Below are 10,504 nucleotides of genomic sequence, written 5' to 3' on the forward strand. Positions count from 1 at the left end.
AATTCTCTTGGAAATTATTTTGCCAAGTTACCCCTGGTCCTGCAATGATTTCCTGATATAAAAAAATCAGGTGGTGGTGGTGGTGGTGGCACACGCCTTTAATGGAAACTCTTGGGAGACAGAGGCAGGCAGATTTCTGATTTTGAGGCCAGCCTGGTCTACAGAGTGAGTTCCAGGACAGCCAGGGCTACACAGAGAAACCCAGTCTCAAAACACACACACACACACACACACACACACACACACAACATAGGAATGACAGATACCAAATACTGAAACAGAAGTTGAAACCATTACATCTCACATTGAATATGACAAGCAGTAAGTAAGCCAAATGAAAAGAATTGACGTCATTGCATTCTCTGAAAGTTGGTATGGTATCATTTGTCTTTGAATCTGAAGCAGGAGTTCAAGGACAGCCTGGGCTACTTGGCAAGATCCTGTTTTATTAAAAAGTTATGGGCTGGAGAGATGGCTCATGGTAAAGAGCAACTGTAGTTTCATGAATTCCAATGCTATCTTCTGGTGTGCAGATGTACATGCAGACAAAAACACCTATATACATAAACAAATAAATCTTAAAAAAAAAATAATAAAGTTTGCCCTGCAGGGCCAATAGTTAGAGGCCAGCCAGGTCTATATAGTGAGTTCCAGAATGAGAAGGATTATATAGCAAGACTTTGTCTCCAAAAGCCCAGAAGCAACAACAAAGTAAACATTTGCTTTTCTTCTTGTTCCATACACTTAAAAGCCAGAGCGAGAGCCCTAGAGTTAAATGTTACATATTTTATCTAGTTTATATCCCAGAGTGTCCTCAAATTCACTATATTTGAGGTATTGAGCCCAAGATTTTGTGCATGCTAAATAAAAACTCTACCAACTGAGCTATACCCTTAGCCCAAATAGTTCTACCTGTAAGGTAATCACAGTTTTATGGGCATATTTATGTAACTGACTTTTCTTAGGGTTTCTTCAGGTCCCTCAAAAATATTCTTTATGACCACAAGGGGGATGTGGCAGCTACATGTTCAAAGCGTGAACCTAACAATAGGAGCATTTAATATTACCAGTAGGAAGGACAGCCTTCCAAACTGCCTTGCAAATGAGCATTTACAGCCTGAAGGCCAGAAGAAATAAACTGAATCTAAGAAGAGAGGGTCCAGTGTGATCCACAGCCCAGTGGCACTGTTCGTCACACAGCACTGTATTGTATTTGATTTCTCTGTTGGCATTTCAGTATCGACTGAGATGGAAAAGACTGGGGCATAACTTGCATGAGGATAAATGTTTATGGAAAAAACACAGATGATCGTACAGTACCTGTGCACAATACGGATGGATGGCATTTATTTGTCCGCTTTCTTGTTTGTTTGATACAGTCTCACTATGTAGTCCTGGCTGACCTCTGATTTGCTATATAGATCATGCTAGCCTCAAAGGAACAGATCTGCCTGGCTTGTGTTGGTATCAAAGGTGTGCACCATCACACCGAGTACTTTTTTTATTTTTTATTTTTAGACAGGGACTAAGTTGTGCAATCTGGCCTTGAATTCACTCTATTTGGAGTGTTTAACACATACATGCATTTAGCAGAGTGACTACAGATTTACCAATCTACACTCTAAGGAAAAATGAGAACTCCCAGGAGTGGGAGGGATTCCAAGGGAGTAATATCCTGGCTTATATTTTTAATATTCTGGGGTCTGGGGAGTGTATCTTAATGGCAAAGTATGTACAAGGCCCTGGACTCAATCCCATTATCCTATAAAATCATAGCATTCTAGTAGGCATGGCTTTAAAAATGTGTAAGTGCCATTTACTCATTTGTGTAGGGGAGGAGCTTTATGGCATGCATGTGGAGGTCAGAGGACAATTGCCAGAAATTGGTTCCTTCTACCATGTGGGTCCCAGGCTTGATGGCAAATACCATCTCATGGGCCTCATGATTGATATTTTGGTATGGGTAAATAGTTTCAATTTAAATGCTTAGTTGCCATCCACTAATAGAAATTGTCATCAGCTTATTGCATGGTTTCAAGTAAGTACTGTTGATCTTCCTATTTTGCAGATGTAGAAACTCAGGCGTAGAGTAGTTGTATATGTGAACCTTTAGTCACATAGCAGTTGGATAATAAAGCCAGAATTTGAAGTCAGAACCTACATTACACACCCTAACTGAATTTGATCTTTACTTTTGTTGTTGTTGTTGTGCTGGGATCAAAGGCATGTGACACCACCGCCCGGCCTGATCTTTGCTTTTGTGTTCACATATAGAGATGAGTAGTGTAACAGGCCTACTCTGTTAGTAGCAGTAACTTTAGATGTCAGAATTAAAAAAAAAGAAGTAGTCAAAAGTGTCTAAAAATTGTAGGATAACCACAGTGAAATTCAGGGATTAGCCAGGCGGTGGTGCGCATGCTTTTAATCCCAGCACTCAGGAGGCAGAGGCAGGCAGATATCTGTGAGTTCGAGGCCAGCCTGGGCTACAGAGGGAGTTCCAGGAAAGGCGCAAAGCTACATAGAGAAACCCTGTCTCGAAAAACAAAACAAAACAAAATTCAGGGATTAATATGTAGGTGATTCAGAAGCCTCTGAGCTTCACTTCCAGCCCAAAAGAACATTTAAAAAAGGTTGAAAGAAAATTTAATCTGTGATGTAATCCATAGGATTTATACTATAACTTGTGGACTGTAAGAACTATATTTTTTTTTTGAAGCAGGGTCATGTTATGTAGCCCAAGCTGGCCCTAAACTTGAAATCATCTTGCTTCAGCCTCCCAGGTGCTTGGATTACAGATGTTAACCACCATCCTTGACTACTTTTATGTTTTTAAAGCAATGTCTCCTTAAACTGGTAACTGAGATGACGTTTTATTCAATCCCCTCAAAGATAAATGTCATGTGGTGGCACCTTCCATCTTCAGGAAATAAAAAATGTGGTGTACTGTAGGAATTTGTCACTTTGGTTCTTCTTGCCATTTTTCATGTTCCTGTAACAAATTTCAGGAGTCAGTTCCCACGCTTATCTTTTGGTGTTAGCCACAAGCGCTGAGGCACTGTGGTTCTGCTCCTCTGCTGCCTTCTACTGAGCTTCCCTCATGAAACAAAGTACTCAATTAGGATGGTGACAATTAATAGGTTTTGTTCTATGGGATGCTTACTAACTCATCAACTTGGCTGCCTTCTGATAAGACAAGAAAGAACTACAATACATCAAAATAAGATGTTCCTTTGATTGGCTTTGACAGCTACATTTCAGGGAAAATGCTGTTACACTGCACTGTTACAAGTCAGTCTTGCTCTGGATTTTCCTTCAGATATGGAGCACAGTTACATATAAGACAGATGAAGGACTGGCAGGTGGGAATGGTAGAGATTTGCTCTTAAGAGCCATATAAGACAAGAGGTGTGGTCGTTCATACCTGTAGTTTTAGGATTTTGGAGGTGGAGACAAGCAGATTAAGAGTTTGAGGCCATCTAGGCTACATGAGACGTAGCATTTGTCACTGAGCCCAGCTAATGAACTGTTTCTAAGCTTGCTAAAGTGCACAGGTCCACAGAGGCTGTAGGTATAGCTACCCTGCCTGTACACTACAGCTTGGCATAGAGTCCAAAGTCTGATTTACCCTGGTTATGGTTGTGTGAATATGTGTGTGAGTAAATAAATACCAAGGGGAAAAATCTCCCTAAAATGTAGTCTTTTTGTTAATAAATTTGGAGGTAGATTATGTGTGTGTGCATGTACTAGGAATTGAAAGTAAGGCCTCATACATGCTGAGCAAAAAAAATAATCTAGCATTGAGTCACAACCTCAGGCACTACCATCATTTTGTTCAAGTAATTTTCCTACCTCTAATTGAAGACCTCTTAATTTTCAGCTTTTTTCCTGTATCCTTTGAGCGCTAATGGGTCTATATTTTCTTTTACTTTTTTTTAGATTTTTTTAATGTATGAGTGTTTTGCCTGCATGTTTGTATGTGCACCACATAAGTGCCTGGTGCCTAAAGTTCAAAAGAGGATGTCAGATCCCCTGGAACCGGAGTCACAAATGACTCTGTCACCATATTGGTGATAAGAATCCCACCCCAGGTCCTCCTTGAGAGCAACAAGTGCTATTAACCACTGAGCCATCTCTCCATCCTATATATTCTTGGTTGGTGTTTGTTTCGTTTTGAGACAGGGTCTCTCTTTATAGCCCTGGCTGTTCTGGAACTCACAGAGATCCCCCTGCCTCTGCCTCCCAAGTGCTGGGATTAAAGGCATGTGCCACAGCCCCCCATCTCAGCCCATGTATCCCTGAAAGCTAGAAGGAAGGATGACTAGTTCCAGAGCTCTGCAGCACAAGGAGGAGCGGGGCACTTCTGGGGTTCAGGACGGCCAGCACTCATGTCTGCATCACCCACTTCCTAATTGATGGGGACCTTTGAAAAGGAAAACTGGCAAATTACTCAGAGCTCCATTGTTTTCACTTGGTTTTTCTTTCTTTCTTTCTTTTTTTTTTTTTTTTTTTTTTTGGTCCCTTTGTGTTCTCCTTTGCCCCTGCTGGGTATTATCTAAAGTTTTTTGTATGTCAGCCTGGTCCCATATAGTTGTCATTTTAATGATTATCTATATAGTTATATTTCCTTTCTTTCTTTCTTCTTTCTTTCTTTCTTTTCTTCTTTCTTTTCTTTTTATTTTTAGGCAAAATCATTTATTCCACATACTCATCCCCAGGGTCTGGTGCCCACATTATAAGCTACTTTTCAATTGATAACAAAGATCTGTTTTGAGTACATGATGGGCACATTTTAACTTTCACATACTGGTAAACTGAAACTTGTGACAATGTACTGATGTTATACAGCTGTTTATATACCGTGTGTATTAAAATGACATTAGGTGGCTTCAGAAGTGTGTGGAGAATAAATCTAAAGTGTTTACCAATGCACGTGTGTGTGTGTGTGTGTGTGCAGTTTATTTAAATCAAATATTAGATTTTAATGTGGCCATTAGACAGTGCTGTGGGAAAGTAAATCCATATGTCCATTTTGGAAAGCAATGGATATTACATTATATAAACTGATCATTTAGACCCACAGAGAATATTTTCACATGTTTTACCAGAATAGGTACACCAAAAAATACAAGAGTATTCAGGACATCTATACAGTTGTATTTCTTGAGATACTTTTTTTTTTTTTGGTTTTTCGAGACAGGGATTCTCTGTGTAGCTTTGTGCCTTTCCTGGGACTCGCTTTGTAGCCCAGGCTGGCCTTGAACTCACAGAGATCCGCCTGACTCTGCCTCCCGAGTGCTGGGACTAAAGGCGTGCGCCACCACCGCCCGGCCGAGATACTTTTTATTTCACTGAGTCCCCTGAATTACCACATTTTTTTCTTTTTGCATGGGTACAGGATAAGATCTGCTGTATTCGTAAAATATTTCTGAAAACAAGCTGCATTTCAGAACCCTAGTCAGCATTTGAGTTCCTTCATTTTGAGGGTGTACATAGGAAGCCACTGGATACATGGCACTCAATTGTCTTCTCTGAAGTCAGTATCTGTGGATCTGTCTGGGCCACTTGAGAAATCCTAGCAAGAAGCCTCATACTACACTGAGGGGAAAAATTAAACTGACAGAATATTTGCCATTTCCAAGGAGTCACTTGGGTTTGTCTACTACTGCATTGTTCAGAACATAGAGTTCAGGGCTGTGATTAAAGTGACTTTTGCTGTTGGCCTCTTTGTTCATAAGATATAGTAATGGGCTACAGTCATTTCGTTATTTGAAGGTAACGGTTAAAGCTGTTTTTCTCCAAAAGGCCAGGTATTTCTTTAGTTTTTCTCTAAAACTTCAGCTTCAGAAGAAAGGAGCTATAAATTCTGTGACATGGCTGTCTTATCTGTCTTGGGAGTTACAGACTATACATAGAAGACAATTCAAGTACCTCTGCATAATGAGATGAGCTTTATAAGTCATAAATCCTCAATTACCATGCAGGTGGTGGTCGGTGCCAGGTTTAGAAAAGCTGATGTGGTTGCCAAGTTCATGAATATCATAAATCATTCATGCTGAGGTAGCCCAGAATCCTGCTGTCATCTGAGGCCGGCCAGTTTCAAGGTGGTTGTTAAACACAAAAATGTGAGTCCCTGTGATTGTCTTTCAAACTCAAATGCCCTTTTTGTTTGAAAATTAAGACCAAATGCTGTCTTTTAAGCGAAAGTTAGTTTTCTGAGACTCTTTCACTGAGAGAGCATCTATCAATAACAATATCTTTTCTTCCCTGATCTCTGATTTCTACCAAAAATATATCACAAAATACATCACCTGTGCATTTGCAATCCAGAGCTTTAATGTGCTGAAAATGAGATTTAGACGTTTCAATAAATCTTGCTCACTTTTAGGGGAAGAAAAAAAAATCCTTTCTGGAGTTGGGGGTTACTTTCTTCCTCTATATTTTACATGAAGTTGCCTTGAAGTAAAGATACACTGTACTTAGGCAAGTATAGCCCTCTTCCACAGCATAAGGCAGGGAAGGGAACAGGCTTAAAAAGAAGTCTTCTCCAGGACAGCACAGAAGCGTGCACCACTGACGTGCTCCTCTAACTTCCAGACTGCCCAAGAACCAAAGTGATTGTGCTGTGTCTTGTCATCTTCTAAAAGGGCCTCACTTGGTAGAGGAGGAAAGCTTTGTTGACTAATTGAGGTAGAAAACTGCTACTGCTTTTGGGGAGAAGCACTGAATGAGGAAACAGAAAGATGGTTTTGACAGAGATGATCAAGTTTCTCAAGGTACAGTTGCCAGCCAGCACAGGGCCACAGGACCTATGACATGTGACTTCTTTTGCTCTTCCTCGGTCGTCCTCCTGTGGTGGTTATGTTCATTATGAAGATTATGGAGGCCAGTTCTAGGGAGAACAACTTTTTTTTCACTGAGTGCAATTAAGTTTTCACCTGGGCTTTGGGCTATGGTTTAGATGTGGGTTGTCCTCCCGAAGATTCATGTGTTCGAAGCTTGGTCCTCAGTGTGGATGGGGGTAACCCTAGCAGATGACTGGGCCAAAGGGGCACTGACCTCAGAAGGGATCTGATGACCTCCATGAGTGTCATCACACAGGCAGCATCTACTCACATGTAAACACATGAGTAAAATATAAAAAATATAATTTATTTATGCCTCTGTCCTTCATGTATTCTTTTCCCACTTTCTAGAATATTATTTTTCTTATCCAAATGTCAACCTTCTTCTCATCCTCTAAAACTTAAATCTCACCTTCTCTGGCTTCCTGAGACAAAATTTGTCACTGGAATCTTGGCATTTCTAGAGCATTTACACAGTTTTGTCTTGACATACCACAGAGGATTTAACTATCTGTTAGCATATCATCCCTCTCAGTAGATAATTGGTATCTCAAAGGTAAAAACAGTTTTAGTAATCCCAATATTACTAGTACCCAATATATGTAACATAAGTAAAAACTTGGTTATTAAATCTCTTTTATTGAGATGAGCCTGCCCACCTGAGCTCTAGCATATTGCCTTGGGAGAGGACAAGACTTTTGAAAGTTGTATTTCATCCTAACTTAGAGATGCTAAGACTGACTCACAGCATTGACTTGAATCCCTGTAGGCATGCCTCTGGGTGGAAAGCAACAGGCGAGAAACTTCCTGCATCCTCAGGGTGTCTGAGATCTTTCTGTAGATTCTGAATGAGATGGAGTCCTGATCTTTATTTCTGCATAATATCATAGAGTTTTTACATCCTTACTTTCTCTTTGCGTTCATTCAAACTCTCATTTTCACACTTGAACTTTGGAAATTATGGTATGTCTGGTTCAGTTTATAAATTCATGTGTATAGGAAGTATCACATTTAATTAACTTATTTATTTTCATTATTTATTTATTTATTTATTTGTTTATTTATTTATTTATTTAGTTTTTCCAGACAAAGTTTCTCTGTGTAACAGTTCTGGCTGTCCTAGAACTTGCTTTGTAGACCAGGCTGGCCTAGAACTCACAGAGATCCACCTGCCTCTGCCTCCGAAGTGCTGGAATCAAAAGCACGTGCCACCACGCCGAGCTGCTATATTCTTAAATAAAGATAAACTCACCAGGCGGTGGTGGCGCATGCCTTTAATCCCAGCACTCTGGAGGCAGAGCCAGGCAGATCTCTGTGAGTTCGAGGCCAGCCTAGGCTACCAAGTGAGCTCCAGGAAAGGCACAAAGCTACACAGAGAAACCCTGTCTCGAAAAACCAAAAAAAAAAAAAAAAAAAAAAAGTCTAATCATATGCTCAGATTCACCTGACTAGTATTTTTTTTTTATTTTAAAATTATCTTTAAGTATATGTCTGTGTAACATGTACAGGTGCTTGGAGAGGCAGAGGTGTCATATACTTCTGGAGCTAGAATTACAGGCAGGTATGAGCTGCCTGATGTAGGTGCTAAGAGTTGAATTGGATCTTCTGGAAGAGTAGTATGTACTCTTAACCACTGAATCACCTCTCTAACCCTGTTTAGTTTTTTGTTTGTTGTTTTTAAGATTTATCTAAGCCAGGCATTGTAAAGGGACATTTCCTGTTTCTAAATACCTGGCCACCACTTACCAAATAATTGAGTTGGAAGCTTAATATTACTTATAAATGCTCAGCCAATAGCTCAGGCTTATTACTAACTAGTTCTTATTTTAAGTTAACCCATATTCCTTATTTACACTCTGCCATGTGATGGTACCACGTTCATCTCTTGCTCCCTCTACATGTGGCTGGTGACTCCTGACTCCACCCTTCTCCTTCCCATCATTCTTAGTTTGGTTGCCCCACCTGTACTTCCAGCATGGATACTGGCCAATCAGTGTTTTATTAAGCCAATTTGAGTGACAAATCTTTACAGTGTGCAAGAGGATGATTTCACAGCAAGGCATGGTGGTGCACACCTTTAATCCTAGCTCTTGGGAGGCAGAGGCAGGCGGATCTCTTGTGAGTTGAAGGCCGGCCTGCAGCACAGTGAGAATAAGGAATGAAGAGAGAAAGGGGTCAGGTTTCATTACTGCTTTAATAATGGTGTTTCGTTTGTTTGCATCAACAAGGGGCAGCCTCTGAGTACTGCTACCGCACTGGAAGAAACATGCCCTAGTAATGATGCTCAAGCTCCATTTACCAGGGTATATGGCCAGGGCTGCTCTGAATAGTTCACTCTGCCTTTGCTATCCTTTGGCTTCTCTACATGCTCTCTTCAGTCCTCACCAATAGGCTTCTCTATTAAAAATGAAAATAAAGGGTTGAGGATTTAGCTCAGTGGTAGAGCACTTGCCTAGCAAGCGCAAGGCCCTGGGTTCGATCCTCAGCTCAAAAAAAAAAAAAATGAAAATAAAGCCAAGTGGTGGGTTTTTAATCCTAGCTCTTGGGAGGCACAGCCAGGCGGATCTCTGAGTTTGGGGCCAGCCTGGTCTACAGAGCAAGATCCAAGATAGGCACCGAAACTACACAGAGAAACTGTCTCAAAAAAACAAAAACAAATAAACAAAAAATAATAAAAAAGGAAAATAAGCCAGGCCTTCTTGAACAAATCCACCTCCCTGTCACTGGTTCAAAGTAATCATTCTTTCAGTGACCGTTGGTTAATGAACGTGACTGAGTGGTTATACACTTTTTGGCAGCTTCATAGGTTGTAGGTCTGTCTGCATGCAGATATGCTGACCTGAAGGCCAACTCAGTTCACACAACAGTATCCAGGGGAACTAAGAACCCTCTTGCTTCAGCCATTAAGTGTTGCTGGAGAGCTTCTCTCCAGGTTCCCCAAGCCCCGCAGTCCCACAATCCACTTATAAAATAATCACTCAGACGCTTGTATCACTTATAAACTGTATGGCCGTGGCAGGCTTCTTGTTAACTGTTCTTATATCTTAAATTAACCCATTTTTTTTTTTTTTTTGGTTTTTCGAGACAGGGTTCCTCTGTGTAGCTTTGCGCCTCTCCTGGGACTCACTTGGTAGTCCAGGCTGGCCTCGAACTCACAGAGATCCACCTGGCTCTGCCTCCCGAGTGCTGGGATTAAAGGCGTGCGCCACCACCGCCCGGCAAATTAACCCATTTTTATAAATCTATAGCTTGCCACGTGGCTGGTGGCTTACCGGCTTCTTTACATGCTCTTCTCCTGGTGGTAGCTGCAGTGTCTCTCCCTCCTTCTTCCTGTTTCCCCAATTCTCCTCTCTCTTTGTCCCGCCTATACTTCCTGCCTGGTCACTGGCCATCAGTGTTTTATTTACATAGAGTAATATCCACAGCAATTAAGCTTCACTTGTTCTCTTTCATAAGTCTCCTCTGACTTCATTGCAATCTTTTCTGACAAGCATTTGATTCAGTGATAGGGAATGGACAGAGGATATCAGCATCATTTAGGTGGGGAGATGATACACCATAACTTTCACTTGTTGTATATCTTTTTTTGCTTTATTTTTTGGGTGCTGGGAATTATTGAACCCAGATCCTGCACATGCTAGGCTGGCGTCTCCTGACTCAGC

The sequence above is a fragment of the Peromyscus maniculatus genome, chromosome 19 (assembly GCF_049852395.1).
Source record: "Peromyscus maniculatus bairdii isolate BWxNUB_F1_BW_parent chromosome 19, HU_Pman_BW_mat_3.1, whole genome shotgun sequence".
Taxonomy (NCBI): Eukaryota; Metazoa; Chordata; class Mammalia; order Rodentia; family Cricetidae; genus Peromyscus; species Peromyscus maniculatus.